This window comes from Schistocerca nitens, chromosome 2, assembly GCF_023898315.1.
Source record: "Schistocerca nitens isolate TAMUIC-IGC-003100 chromosome 2, iqSchNite1.1, whole genome shotgun sequence".
In the NCBI taxonomy this organism is placed as follows: domain Eukaryota; kingdom Metazoa; phylum Arthropoda; class Insecta; order Orthoptera; family Acrididae; genus Schistocerca; species Schistocerca nitens.
This window is the reverse complement of record NC_064615.1, coordinates 834035584-834051983: the sequence shown is the minus strand read 5'-3', so window position 1 is coordinate 834051983 and position 16400 is coordinate 834035584. Positions and strand designations below refer to the sequence as shown.

General features: G+C 37.9%; 1 protein-coding gene across 3 annotated transcripts in view; it reads left to right on the top strand.

Moving 5' to 3' along the window:
• LOC126237102 (androgen-dependent TFPI-regulating protein-like) overlaps window positions 1-16400 on the top strand; it is a 137450-nt gene that overhangs the window by 84716 nt on the left and 36334 nt on the right. The gene's annotated exons all lie outside the window — the stretch shown is intronic.

Here is a 16400-nt window from a genome sequence, read left to right as displayed (position 1 = left end):
AAGAATTCCTTAATTTTGTAAAGTGAGTAGTGAGGTAACCAGACATTCAACTGTGTTTTGAAGTGGTTTTAATAGCATGTACCAAGCACTGGGAGCAATTTAATACAGAATCTGAATGGGTTCACGGTGACCATGACAGTTCATAATAACCCATTCACTGATTATGTTAGCTTACTTTGTGGTTTTGTTGATACACGTCTTTCATAGCAACAGGTTCGGAAATGAATCTTCTTGTTTCCATGGCATAAAGCTTGTTCTACAAAGTTTACAACGTTCCAGGACTGCAGCTGTATCCAGTAAGTGTCCTCTGCTGATATTTTCGCTGAGAATTATCCAGTCATCTTCAGAGACATAATACTGATGCTGAAGCCCTCCCACCCACCTAATAAAGACAATGCTTGCAGAGACAGATCATCACAGCTGAAAAAATGTCACTCAAGCAGCAATGACCTGTACTACTGACACACTCTCTATAATGGAGATTGTGTCATGTATTCTACTGTAGTTTATAAACACTAGACATTAAGACCTCTGGTTCTGTGCTATTGTCTTTGAGAGCTGACTATTCCAAATGATGATTTTCATATTTTAACCAAGTTAAAACAGCAACTGGGATAAAGTGAACCATTTGTCTATTGGATCTTGATGACTTTCCTAATCAATAACTCTCAGAAGGATGATGTAGAAGTCAGAATCTTCATATTTTCATACTCCATGCAGTGAGCTGTCTCAGTGCAGTGTTCAACCACTACTGATTTGTTGGGCTGTAGCAGATGAGTGTAGTATCAATGTCCCATGTAATGATTGATGTTGTTTGCCCAGCATATGAAAGCCCACACTGATGTGTTATTTGTACACATAGCATTAAGTAATCCTTCACAGAAATAATGAGAACCTTCAGTTCATGCTTAGGTTCTAACATATTTTAGAAGCAAGACTCCTTATATATAGTAGGAAGACCATGGATTTCAATCTTTCCTCCTCAGCCTTTTGACCTAGGATGCTCACATATAGTTTGAAAGGCAGAGCCACATTTTTGAAACATTCAAGTTTCTCACCCAGATAGTTGTCATATGCAATAGTATGTGCCCTATAGACATATGTGTTGAGGACACCATCCATGTGCAGCGGATGGAGGCAGATGGCTACTTGCAGATACAAATCTGTGGGTTGGCTTGCAATAGACTTCATGGCCCAAGGTGCCGTCAGTTTAGAGATGAACTAAAATGTGCAGAAAATGGAGGCATGTGTTCTTTACTATTTTGTTGCTGATTTTTTTTCTTTTTTTCCATGGGTGGAATTAAGGTGGCTCAAGAACTGATGATGTGTTTTATTACCATTGTAAAACCACTAACAATATATGCAATAGTGCACTGGCATCAGGGACTGCCCCTGCTTGCTTAAAAATTGCAAAATTGGAACCAATTGACAAAAAAGGAAACACGGAAGAAGTTGGCAATTACAGGTCTATCGCCCTAATGTCTGGCTTTTCAAAAATTCTAGAGAAGGTCTTCCACAAAAGACTTACAGCCTTTATAGAAAAATATCAAATCCAACCCACAGCCCAACACAGGTTTAGGAAGAACCACTTAACCAACAGTGGTATCTATGAATTCCTATGCAAAATTTACCAGAAAGTGGCCAGTGGTGAGTATATCACTGGTGTGTGTCTTGACTTGTCAAAAGGATTTGATATTATAGATCATGAAGCACTACTGTAGAAATTAAATCAACTAGTCATCAGAGGCACACCTAATGACTGGGTCAGGCTTTTCCTCTTATCTGTAAATTACCAATAAGCAAACATACAGTGTCAAAATGCTTACCAGTTTGTTGACAACAGAAGATATCTCATTACTGCAAAATCAGAAAATTTACCACACGAAAACATAACAAAGACAATGGGTACCATAGCAGAATGGTTCACATACAATAAGTTAATCATAAATGAAGGAAAAACTGTAGCAATCAACTTCCATAATTTCAAATAAAAGGTTCCACAAACTATAAATATCCAGTTGTCAAACAAAACTGTAAATGGAACCTACCTGACAAAGTTTCTCAGGCTCTCAATCCAGGATAATATCAGGTGGGGAATTCGTATTGAAAGTCTCAGCAAAATATTGAACACATTTTGCTATGTGATGAGGGTCTGTGAAACCAGCTGTAGCAAAGACTGCCTAAAATGTGAAATATGCAAGTGTCCAATCAATCCTGAAGTATGGAGACATTTTCTGGGGAGCTTCTCCAAACACCATCAAGGTATTTAGAATTGAAAACAGACTCATGGGAATCACAGAAGGTGTGCCAAACACACAAAATCTTGCAAGCCACTCTTCAGAAATCTGCAAATCCTCCCTCTACCATGCCTTCATATATTTGAAACCATAGTATTCATACAGCAGTATGCGATTGAAAATCTGCCACCTTTCCTCAAAAATGAAGATGTACACACTCACAACATTAGGCAGAAAATGGATCTCCATATGCACCATACAAAAACTAAGCTCTATCAAAATGGAGTTCTGCACCTTGGAAAAAAGATATTCCAGAAACTACCAAATAACATACAACCTGTAAATAACACAGCAGGGTTCAAAGCCACAGTAAAGGTGTATCTAATTGATCACTGCTTCTACAGCCTGAAAGAGTATTTTGATAGATAATAATGTGTCAGTATGAATAATAATGTACCAGTCTTATCTGCAGAAACCATAGAAAAAATTACAACCACTGAACAAATATAAATAATGTACCACTAATAAGTAGTGTAACCATAAGAGGTTGATGATGTTAAAATGATGGAAACAGTATTCTGTTTAATGGTGTCCAACATCTTATATACAGTCTATGTACCAACAAGGTCTCATGGACAAATAAATAAATAAGTTCTACCATGGAAACACACCACAGATGTCTCACAAAATGCCTCCAAAAAATCAGGCTTAAAATTTGCAAAGTCCAGCTCCTTCTCTTAAATTGACCACTACTGGTGACAGAGGGCTTCTCATTGGTATCACCATCAATGTGTTCATAAAGATCATTGTCAAATAAAAAATATGCTGAGGTGGGCATTTTTTCCAATTTAGGAAATTAAAACTTCCTCTAGGACTGTCAAGAATAGTTTTGGAGGTACAAATCTCTTTGCCTGGTTGAGCTCTCTGTTCTGATTTTTCATTTATTCTGGTGAAGTCTGATAGAAACTGTAGCACTGACATATATTCTTGAGAGCTCTAGTAAACATTTTGTTGATACTTAGGCAAGCATATTTTTTCCCAAAACTATGAATCTTAGACAAAGAAGTAATTCATACACATTACTTTATCCTACAGTTTTGTTCACAACTTGCAGGTGGTCTAGTGTGCTAGTACCACTTCTGAAGTAAGTCTGATGATTAAAATCTTATGTTTTTTGTGGGGTTGAGGATAATTTTATGTGTTATGGATAGAAGACTGAAAGATCTATAGTTTATTATTCTTGTGTGTTTCCTTTGTTGTTAAGTAAGTCTAATCCATGACTAGTATGATTTTGAAGAATTAATTTACTCTGCACAGATTCCATAAATAATTTTACAAGTTCCATTAATACTGGGTTTTAATCGAGTCTATTAAACCACGATTTTCTCTATGCAAATTTGCTTTCTTTATAGCTGTTATGGTTTTACATGCATATGTCGAAATTTACATTACTTTGAGAACATCAGTGTTTTCATTACCAACATTTTATTTTTCTGATCGATCTCTTCAGCAATACAAATATTTAATGAAATCTTTGTAATGTTGTGGTATTACTGCAACATTATTATGTACTATTCAGTCTGACAATAAACTCTACAATACATCTAGGACTGAAGTGAGTGGCACTGTCTACAGCAAATCCATCAGTGGCTGATATATAGAGGGAATAAACTGTGACAGAAACAAAAACTGTAATAGTCTAGGGCCTATGCATAAATCAAAATACTTTCTTAAGCAATAAATTTTTGGATAAAAATAGTTTGCATTTAAACATGTAGGATTCAAAATTCTTAGCAAAATGTTTGCTGATACCTGTAAAGTTCTCAATAGTAGGAGAAAGTTATAAAGAAGGATAGGAATGCTAAACAGTATTCTATTCTATTCAAGTAATACAAAACGTAACACTGAAATACCACCTAAGCAAATGTATTCTTGACACCATTGTGGGTTAGGTAGGTATGCCACATAAATAATGATATGTATTCTTTAAACTTACAGAATTAACTTTCATTCACCAATGAAAGCATATAAGAATGTTTGGTCAAGAAGACACTGAACCGGCAAGGTTACAACAAAGATAAAGAATCTGTGCCAGAAATGTAATGTTTGCATATCAATAATTTCACTTCCCACAAACAAAAAATACATCACTGTCCGTCCCTTCCTTTCCGCCCCCACCCCTCCACTCCCCCGCACCCTTTTCCCCATCCATAGTGCAGATTACCTGGAATGTCTGGATATTTAGATGACTGGCTCTTGTGTGGGTCAGATGCCATGGTGGTAGCAAAGCTGTCAGTTGTGATGCAGATGTATCCACAGGCTGGTGACACAGGGTTGCTCAGGGTCTGAGAAGTATGACCCAATGGATTATTTGTAGCATGAGATGACAGCAAGGTGACTGGGATAGTTGAGGAGAAAATCCATGCATTTTCAACATGTGAAATGGAGACATTATACAGAATGTGTCCTCTATACAACATCGAGAAAGGGACAGGGTATGGTGGCTGGAGAGGCAAATCTGTTTGAGTCTATGTGCAGCATGCAAACAGCTGTGTAATTCTTTGAGCACAAACACCTGATGATTCCTTTGGAGAGGATCTGGTGAGCAACAGATATTGGAGCAGTGGTACTTTACTTGCAGCGCTAACTGTGTAAGTTCTGCTGTGTTGGATAGTGATGCCAGCACTAACAACAAAACATCACCAACTTGACCTCACATTATGGGGGGGGGGGGGGGGGGGGAAGCACGCTTGCAACATATCAGCCCCAATAATCAATTCCACACAAAAATTGGGCCATAATTCTGATAGTAGTTATGACCTTCTGAATATACAGGTTTTAAATTTCACATGGCGTGAATATTTGTCACTCACTCTACCCCACTGCAACCGCCTAATGCCTGAGTGTAAAGTACTTTACAGCGGAAAGAGTAAGAGATTTGTGAAATACTGCTGTGATACTGGTAACATATTTCATTCATTTGTATAACAGTGTGTGGTTTCTAACCAGCAGCTTGTGCCAGAGATCTCTTTGTTTTGAACATTTTTATGTTGTGATTCACAAATGCAGATAAATAAATGAGATTAATGGGTGTGTCATTATTAACACCACTGTTGACAGTGTTAAGGAGATGTATATTTGCAGGAGAGGTGCTATTCTTCAACATTATTGGCATTATTAAAGTTTAAATCATAAATCATTAACTTCATTCCATAATAATTCTTCAGTTGCTTAGGTTTACTCATTTTGCTTTTGAGGTGTGCGTATGACTGCAGAATGTCAGTACAAGGGTATTATTAAATAATATGAACATATATGTGTGCAAAGTTGACTGTATATGTACTCACATTACTTAATTATTTATCATGTAGAATAACAAGCGTTCTTGAAAAAGATTTTACAACACATTGGGCAGATGTGTCAATCTTACCACTGCTCTTCCTTCCTCCTCAATTTCCCAGAAATAGGAGGGCTCCAGCTGTCACCCTGCTACAAAATGTTTTGGGCTCAGGCATTAGTCAGCCCATATGAGTTCTCGAAGCATGTCTGTAACACTTATGTGATGTTAGAACCTACTGGTAACAAATCTAGCAGCCTGCCTCGAACTGTACAGATCCCAACACTTGAGCAGTATTTGAGGATAGGTCACAGCATCCTATATGAGGTCTCCTTTACAGATGAGCTGCACTTTCCTAAAATTCCTAAAAGTTCACCATTCGCCTTCCCTACCATAGTTCACACATACTTGTTCCATTTCAAATTGCTTTTCAGCATTACATCCAGATATTTAAACAATATGACTGTGTTAAGCAGGACACTACTAATGCTGTATCTGAACATTACAGGGTCTGTTTTCTTACTCATCCGTATTAGCTTACCGTTAATAAATGATGGTGAGCCTTTCAATCCTTCATCCACTTACGAGGCACAAAAATCTCCAGACCACAATTTACAATCTGCTTCAACTTTGCCCACAATTCCTCTGTGTCCGTCTTACTGGAACTAAATGGCATCAGTTCACTCTCTGTCCAGTAGAAACACTCTCCTAGTATTCTTGACTGACTTACTTTCATAGCCATAGTTGTTATAATGATGTCTGATTGCTAATCCCTGTTTCTATACTGACATTGTCAGTGAGGTCTGGTCTATTTGTAGCTGAAAGATCCAAGACATGTCCATTGTGTGTGGGCTGCTGAGCTAGCTGCACAAGACAGTTTTCAGAAAACATGTTCAAAAGTACTTTGCAAGACTGTCTCTCTGTACTTTACCCCCCCTCCCCACATTATATCCATAGACATCTCAGTCCATACTCAGTAGATTAAAGTTGCCTTCTACTACTACTGCATGATCTGAGTATTTGTGTGCTAATGACTTTCTTTGAATGACTCTAGAAGTGTCACATCAGAATTGAGTGGCCGGTAAAAACAAACAGCAATTAACCTACATCTGTTATACGTGACCAGATAGCTTCACTTTGACCTCAATAGAGACAATATTTTCATCAGCTGCAATAAACACTCCCCTATGATGGGCTCTAAACTCTCTTTCAGATACATATTGCTAAATATCCCAGAGCTTTCCACTTCAGGATTCAGCCAGCTCTCAGCTCGAAGAATAATATTAGCACAAGAACTTTCATGGAGGGCAGTGAATCCAGGAACTTTGTTATGAATAATTTGACAGGTTACTGATAACAGTTTGACAGTCGAAGTGTCTTTATTCTTAATGCCGTTTGACTTCCCCTGCTGCATATTGACTGGCAAGTGTTCAACAAAGCATTTCAAACTACTGCCTGGCCTAAAAAAAACCTCATGTACAGTCACGGACAAAACAAGTGAGACCGGTCTCCTTTTCGTTATGCTGATCTGCACAGCTTTAAAGTCTGCTACACAGCATAACAGGCAAGGCGACAAAGTGCTACCAACATATTATGCACAGGCACGAAATTGAAAGACTATCCGAATTATGTCAGACTGTTTTCAATCATGTGTAAGACTATATTAATGCTGATTAGTGTGCTAAACACAACATGTAACTATAAGATATAAATGAAAGAAGAAACACTAATTAGTATGATCTGTACTAATAAAACTGAATTTCAGCTTATCAAGATAACATAACTATTTTAGTAAGACGAAGTACCACAGATCGTTACGAATTTACAAAATATTATGTGCATTCGGACACGAAATGGTCTGTGTCAACATTCAGACCAGTCATACTTGATTACCCTTGCTCACCTACCATGGAAGTTGGCAAATTTAGCAATGCCTGAAGATTCATAATGAAATTCAATTAAACATCATTCAGTGCCACTCAGTTCAATTATTGACAGAAGTGGAAAAAGTAGGCAGTAACAAGTATGAAATTCTACATGATTTTCATATTTACATCCACAGGGCACCTGTACAGAATAAAGGTAGCAATAAAACCTATGTCAATACAATCTAAAGATATGGCCGTTTATGTAAAGAAAATTTATACGAAAGGTCAAAAAATGGCTCTAAGAGCTATGCGACCAAACTGCTTAGGTCATCAGTCCCCTAGACCTAGAACTACTTAAACATACATAAACTAACACACATCCATGCCCAGGGAAGGATTCGAACTGATGGCACAAGCAGTCGCGCAGTCCGCGATATGACGCTGTTGAACACACGGCTAACCCTTGCCAGCAAGTTGTTAATATCATCTGGTGTTGATAAAAGTTATTTACTTCTGGTGAATGATTTTCTGTGCAGTTCATTTAAGATAGAATAACTAAAATGAATTTGATATTACAGAAGATGAAGGACACCTAATTCATTTCCCTTTATCATGATTTACTGTGTTAGATTCTCTATCTGAGCATCGCACTATCCATAACCACACTTTAGCGCCAAGTCATAGTCACAGATATGTGAATACAACAAATTGGCTTATACTTGAGGTATTTTGTTTCTCACGAGGTGGTGGCAGATGATGCTGTGGCATCTTCGAAGCGTGAGCTTCGCCAGTGCTAGCTATCTCAGCACATCAGCTGAGTGAAAGTTTCTTCCTGCTGCTAGCCTAATGGACAATGGCTACACCATAGAATATGGTTGAAAACTATGTGACCATCGAATTATGGTCTTAAGTGGTTCATAACTGTGTTAGTAAATCCACTCAATATTTTTATGTCCTTTAAATTACATTTGCTACATGATTTGAACTTAAGACGTAGGATGTATGTTATTTGGTCCAGGAAGCACATTCCAACTGCTTACATTGACATTTATGTTACGAATTAGTCGTCTTAACCATCACATGGACAACGAGGCTCTGTTTTGCTACAGTTGTTTCATAGCTTAGTGGTATTGTGTGTTGGTGGTGTTGGCAGTTTACAAACTGCATATGTAACACACTATAAAAGTATTGGATGCCAATAGTGTCAGTCTACTTGAAAAACATTTGTTGTCATTGTAATTTATGTAACTTGCTCTTCGACTTCCAATTCGACAATTTGTGGAAAAATGTTGTACCTAGTTTCAAACATTGTCTGACTGAGAAAACATAGGCATGAAGGAGTCAGTGAAGGCAATTATTCACTATTATAGGAAATTTATAATACACTGGACACTTGAATTCTCTATACTGATTCTGAGAGTTTTGTTATACCTCTTGTTATTTACTGTCCCAATGTCATCCATAAGAATAAAATTAAAGGTAGTGGGATTAGGTTCCTGATCTATATACTGTGTATTATATTCTACACTGCTACATAAAATTTAAAGGTTATATTCTTTACATTAAACAGAGTAACGGCTTCAATCCTAGGATCGACGATAAACTTCAGAAATACAATTACAGAATAGTGGCATATCGATTATGGCTCCTCACCATCAACAATAGTTGTTACCCATAGTTTTGTATTTGCTGTTTGACTGTCGTCACCCCTTAGAAACCAACCAGATCTTTCCACAATGCCATTTTTTACATGCTTCTTAATATGTCCTATAACTACAGATTTGCTGAAAATATTAACTGTTAAATACGCTATTCCACAAATTAAAAACTTCCTGTTATTCTTTATATCTTTAAACTTACTACCATTCACTTTTACTGAAGAAAAGATACATAATAATAAAATGAAATCATAGATTGGAATCTCAAAGCATACTGTGAATGGTTAAAATGAAATGAACTGAAAATCATCTTCTTGTGTAAAACACATTACTGTTCAGGAGAACTTTGGCACATCTCAACATTTTTTACACCTCTGATGTTTAGCCACATGTGGACAAATAGTGGGTCTCATGAAGCAGCACTGTTTAGCCCTCACAAAATAAAGCCTCAAAAATCAGTAAATAAAACTATTCTTCTACTGTTGCTCCGAATCGCATATACCAACCGCCCTCTACTGCGACAATGACTTGAAGTCTATTGCATGTTTGATTTTTCTCTTCTTTTTCGGGCCTCCTTACCTCTTCTTCTAGCCCAACCTTCGCCTTCCAATTACGCTTTCATCGGCAAGCTTCTCCTCAATATTTTGCATTTTTGCTGAATTGCTTTTTACCTTTCTTGCATATACACATGTGTCATGTATTTTTTTGAGACTGCAGGAATATATAAAGTGAGTATTTCTTCTCTTAGAAAATTAAGTTATTCAATATACGTGTTTGTAAAAAAAAGAAATTTAAAACAGATAAAAAAATCTGTTGCAACTGATTGGTTAAGGACTGAGTGGAAAAAAAAAAACACCTCTGCTGATGCTGCTTAGTATCACGTATAGCCTCCTTTGGCTTCCAAAATGGCTTGAAGTCTGTTGAGCATTGAGCCCACAACTCTAGCCACATAACTAGGAGATTCAAGTAACTCATTCCAAGTGTCATGAATCACATCAGAAAGCTGTCGGCGAGTAACAGTGACTGGCCATTTTCCCATATTACTCTGACAATTACTGCCCAAATATTCTCAATGGGATTCATGTCAGCTACTTTAGATGGCCTTGCCATTACAGTAATTATGGTTGTCGAACTACCTCTTAACCACACGTGCCATATGAATAGGAGAGCAATCTTGTTGGAACATGATCTGATCATTGCCAAATCTTGCTGTCACCAAAGGCAACATCACGTTCTCCAGAACTGATATGTAATTGCATATATCGAGTCTTCCTTCAACTTCCCACAGGAGCCGACACCCTTCGGCTGATATCCACGCCCTTACTGATACCGACTCCCTGCCAATCCTTCGGCAACTGTAAATATATTTTGGATTATACCTAGAAACTTTTGGCCAGTAAACAAGTACTTGTCTGGCTGAGGCCATAGAGAAAACTTTTCTGTCTGTGCAAATCACCTGCCTCCAAAACTGTGGAGGTTTGTCGACATTTTCAGCAGCAAAAGCAATGTGGGATTCTCTGTAGGAAACAGTCAATGTCTCTTTCACAGGAGTGCTTCTTGCTCTCAGTCCATCTTTCCTTAGATGATGAGTGTTGGTCTTATTGCTAACATTGAGACCCAAAGTCTACTGAATTTGTCGTGTGTTGACAAATGGATGTTTCTCACTGAAACGGCGTATCTGCCAATCCTGAGCTGCTGTTGTTTTATGGTGATGGCCATGAGGCTTCCATTCAGGTTACCACCCTCTTCCTTTTGTCTAATCCACCTGGCTACCGTCAACTTGTGAAGACCCATAGTTCTTGCTATATAACCATTTGAAAATCCCTCTGCATGGAGTGCTATTATAGCGCCCTTTTCTGCCTCAGCCAGATGGGCCATTTAGCATTGACTGAATGATTCATTGTGGTTAATATCTGCTGCAAAAACAGTAGGAAACAGACTGCCTCCTCCACGACTGCAACCACAATGCAATGGCCAAGTATGTTTAACATGGAAATCGATGGCATAAATGAGAGATCGCAAGCCTGTACCTTTGTCGTTACATTGTAGAGCAACTTAGAATCTGTAATTCTTCTCAGAAGGGACTGGTCTGCTCTTGTCATGCCTTATCCTAATAATGTTACATGAAATGAAATGTTTACATTTTGAATATCCAGCAGGCCTAATGCAAGAAACATTTCTGAAATATCTGAGGCAACCTGGAGAACACTCTGTGAATTTTAGCTGTAGAAGGTTGCCTTATAAGAAGAAAAACGTGTTTATCCTCACTTGCCGTGTTTCCAAGTGGCACATTTTACTCTGAGGCATACATAGTTCTCAGCAGGTGTAAGTAGCGGCTTGACTAATGAGGGGAACTCGCCAGGTGCCATATGCTGATTGTCCAGAAACTTTGCTCAGTGAAGGAGAGGACAAAATAAGTGAACATGTGTCTCAGCTTATCTGCAGACATGACCGTTTCTGAGAAAACGACGGTCAAAGTTTTCAACGTGCTGTTGCTATAGTGTAGATACCTTTTGCACCTGAAAATGCAATTGAAGAGGAGGCTCAGTGGCTACTTTCATAGATAATTCAGAGAGTGAGGGGGGAAACAAAGGAACAGCCGGGTTTCAAACTTGCAGCACAAAGTTCTGAAACTCCGACGGTAGCCACAGAGCCACCACTTCAATTGAATCCTTACACGCAAAAAAGTATCTACACTATAGCAACAGTCCATTGAAAACTTTGACTGTCATTTTCACAGAAGCAGTCAAGTGTATGCAGATAAGCCAAGACATGTGTTTGCTTATTGTGTCCCCTCTTTCGCTGAGCGAAGTTTCAGCAAGGTCAGAATATGACACTTGGCGGGTTCCCTCATAAGTGGCGTGCATTGTGATTCAGTAGACATAAATTCTTGTAGTGGCAGTTCGCCTTATGAGGGCTGGTTTTCCTGATAACGATCCACTAATGGACTTTGCTGCTAATTTATGTTACTGTGTAGTAGACCTACTGCAACGACTTGAACAAGAAATGTTTGTTCATTTGGATAGTCTGCTTCTTAGTTGCCATATTTCACTATAATACTTTCCTTTGTTTCAAAACGGCAAGTTTAGATGTCTATTGCAACTTGGTAACATCATTAACAATTTAATACTTTGAAACAGTTATGTGTGGTGTACGGGGAGTGTACTCTGTTGAATGAGGAATACATTAAAGACAAAAGCTGCGTCCAGTAACAATAATTAACTTTTGGTTACATGACAAAACACAAGTAAAAATACTGTCAAACCATCTCAGTACCCAGTAAAACTTAAACTGGAACGATCGCCAACTTACTTTTGTGGGGAAGGCAAATGAAAGACTGTGTTGTATTGGCTGCACACTAAGAATATGCAACAGGTCTACTGAAAACACTGCCTACACTATGTTTGTCCGTTCACTGCTATAGTATTCCTTTGTGGTATGGGATCCTTGACAGATGTGATTGACCATACATGCCAAAAACGTCCAAGGAACAGCAGCAAGATTTGTAATGTCATGAAGTAGGGGAGAGAGAGTCCTAGATTTGATAAGCGAGTTGGAGTGACAGTCATGAAAACAAAAGCGTTTTTCATTGTCATGAGATATTTTCATGAAATTGCAATCACGAACATCTGTTCTGAGTGCCAAAACATATTTCCTTGGCAACTTACACAGGAAGAAATGATCATAGTTATAATGTAATTCAGAGCTCATAAGAAAAGATTTAAGTGATCCTTTTTCCAACACGCTATTAAAGAGTGGGATGGTAGAGAAATAGTCCGAAGTTTGTTCGATGAACCCTCTGCCAGACACATAAGTCTGGATTGCAAAGAAATCCTGTAGGTGTAGTCATGTAGATGTAACAACTAAATTAAGTCTTAATTGCAACATGTGAGTTACATTTGATTTGAACATTGAAGTTGTTTGCTGTCTATTTACTTTTTGTTCATTATTTTCAGATATAGACAAACACCTACGTGCATTAAATTGATACTGAAATAAAATGTCTTGCATGGACCAATAACAATAAATTCTTAACTACTTGTTATGGTACTGCAGTATCTGCCAGCGTCTTCAGAAGTGGATATTGCATACAACGTTCCTAGGGTGTTTATATGTGGATATTTCAGATGACTTCGAAGAAAATTTGAATGTAGATTCATAAAAGTTCCGTGAACAAATGATCTGAGTTGCTGGTGAATACACTTTATCCTCACTAGAGAGCATATACTATTATTATACATGAGGTGAAAAGGGATTCGCCGGATGTGGTGGCCAAGCAGTTCTTAGTGCTTCAGTCACGAACCGCGCGCCTGCTTCAGTCACAGGTTGCAATCCTACCTTGATCATGGGTGTGTGTGATGTCCTTAGGTTAGGTAGGTTTAAGTAATTCTAGGTCTAGGGGACTGATGACCTAAGCAGTTTGGTCACATAGTTCTTAGAACCATTTTTTAACTTTTTGTGTCAATTTTATTTACATAAACGGCCATATCTTTAGATTGTGTTGACTTAGAAGCTCACTTTTTTACACCACCAAGGGACCATATACCACAGGAAGTGCAATACATTCTTGCTTATTATGTCTACCCACACTTGAGGTAAACAGGTTTTAAGGGTTGGGTAGATAGATGGACGGTCCAGAAAGTGAGACTAGTAGGGATCCATTTTTACCGACTTAGGTGACGAAATCCTAACAACGAAAGTAGCTATGACAGTGACTGAAGATGAGGGCCACATAAATAATTCCCCTTACTCTTTATTCGAAATGTTCTAGTTGCAGTAGATACATCAGCATATTACTCGTAGCTACGCTTTCGATCCAAATGACATTTACAGAATCATTTGTGGTGTACCTCCATGAACCTCATGTCGAAATCTTTTTAAACGACTTGAAATACTGACAGCAACATCTCAGTACATATATTCACTGATGTGCTTCATAATTAATAACCCCACTCTGTATGAAACGAATTGCCTACATCATGAACATAACACCAGAAGAAAAGAGGATTTCCACTGTGAGTTAAAGAACTTGACACTTATTCAGAAAGGGGTAAAGTACGCTGGAACGAAAATTTTCAATTCCCTACCCAACAGCATCAAAAGTATAAGGAGTAGTACATCAGTATTTAAACGTAGCTTGAAAAATTATTTACTTGAGACCTCACTTTATTCACTAGAGGAATTCTTTCAGAGAAATAAGTAAACCCAGATTGGAAAGATGTTTTTAAATTTTTTGACACTGTTTACTGTTAAACTAATGTAATAATGCCCTAATGTAAAAATTCCTGTTTTTCTCATTTCCATTTTTGGGTCACTTTTAAACCCAAAGTGGGAAGTTTTGATTACTGTTCAAGGTTAAAATAAATGCAATAATGCCCTAAATATGAAACTGCTATCTTCACATTTATGTTGACTAGTTTTTAAGCTAATAAGTATGACTTTTGTGCACTGTTATTAATACTATAACAATGTCTTTATTCTATGTATTTTATTATGTATATTGACACGTTCCACATCTGAGTGACTTGCTCACATGTACAGATCTATGGAACCAGTATGTAAATAAATAAAATAAATAAATAAACAGGAATGGAGATAAAATCCATTTGCCTCTACACATGCTAATTCAGATCCCAGATACCACTGCATTTTAGAAGTGTGAGCATTCCCATTGCAAGCTAGCTTAAGAAACACTTTGGCTAATGAATGTTTTCTGGCTGTGGTGAGTCTACAAGAGAATTTAAAACATTGTGGTATACATTTGGCAGCTATGTAGCTGTTTATTTCCTGGGCTGGTGCAGAATTATCCTACTTAATTTACTTGCTAATAACAGTATTTTGTTTTTTCGGTAACATCCCAAATGATTGTCACATAAGCAGTGACATAAAGGTAGAAAGTTCTTGTTTTTGAGTCCAGAAAGCTCTATGCAACAGAAACTGCAGATCTTTTTGCCATTTTCATTGCAAAATTGGCGGCTTCTCCATGTCTGGCATAATAACAGAGGGCTGTTTGCCTGGGTTGTCTGCTAGCATAGTGAAAGATGTTTGCTACTGCAAGGGAGGTCTGGTTTGTTTTCGGTTCTAATCTCGATGGAGGCAGATAGACAATCAATAAAGCAATTTTAAAAACTTCTTGCGCCCCCAATAGGTTTTATTGCTACCTTTATTCTGTACAGGTACCCTGTGGATGTAAATATGAAAATCTTTTAGATTTTCATACTTGTTACTGCCTACTTTTTCCGCTTCTGTCAATAACTGAACTGACTTAAGTGTGGCACTGAATGATTTTTAACTGAATTTCATTATGAATCGTCATGAATTGCTAAATTTGCACACTTCCATGGTAGGTCAGCAATGGTAATCCAGTATGACTGGTCTGAACGGTGACACAGATCATTTTGCGGCCAAATGCGCATAATATTTTGCTAATTTGTAATGATCTGGGGTACTTTGTCTTACTAAAACAGTTATGTTATCTCGATAAGCTGAAATTCAGTTTTATTAGTACAGCTCATACTAATTAGCATTTCTTATTTCATTTTTATCTTATATTTATATGTTGTGTTTAACAAACTAATCTGCATTAATATAGTCTTACACATGATTGAAAACAGCCTGACAAAGTTCAGATAGTTTTTCAGTTTCATGCCTGTGCATAGTATGTTGGTAGCACTTTGTCACCTTGCCTTTTATGCTTTAAAGCTATGTGCATCATAATACCAAAAAGGCGAGGGGTCTCGCTCTTTTTGTCCGTGAGTGTACACTCCACAAGCACTCTGCTTCCCGAATAGGTGCTTCCTTTGTGTGGTGCACCCCTGAACTATCAAGGGTAATTCTACAAATCCCAACATGATAATGCAGTTTTAGAAATCTGCAGCCCTTGGCCTGTCACAGAGTCAATGAAGCCTTTGCTTGAGAGCCTCCACTAGGTTCCAAACCAAAGGCAACCTCCATGTGTGAGACTAGAAATCTTCACCACCTCTGCCAGCCACCTGTGTTTACTGAGGATGGCTCAGAACCCATGTGACAGGTGTTGTTAGTGCCAAGATGAGCCATAGCTGGCAGATGACTGCACACTGCTCAGCTCACTTGGTTTTTGATTTAGAAATGTAGTGATGGACAAAAATATGTAATGGAATGCAGAGACACTGCACCCTCAAAAATGAAGTCTTGTGTAAACTGTATGTAGTGTGTGCTGAGGACAGTAGTCTTGAAGTACACTTCAAACAACTTGGGTTTTACAAAACCACATGCAAAAATATACTTTGCTCGTCTTCAACTGAAATATTGGGCTCAAAGT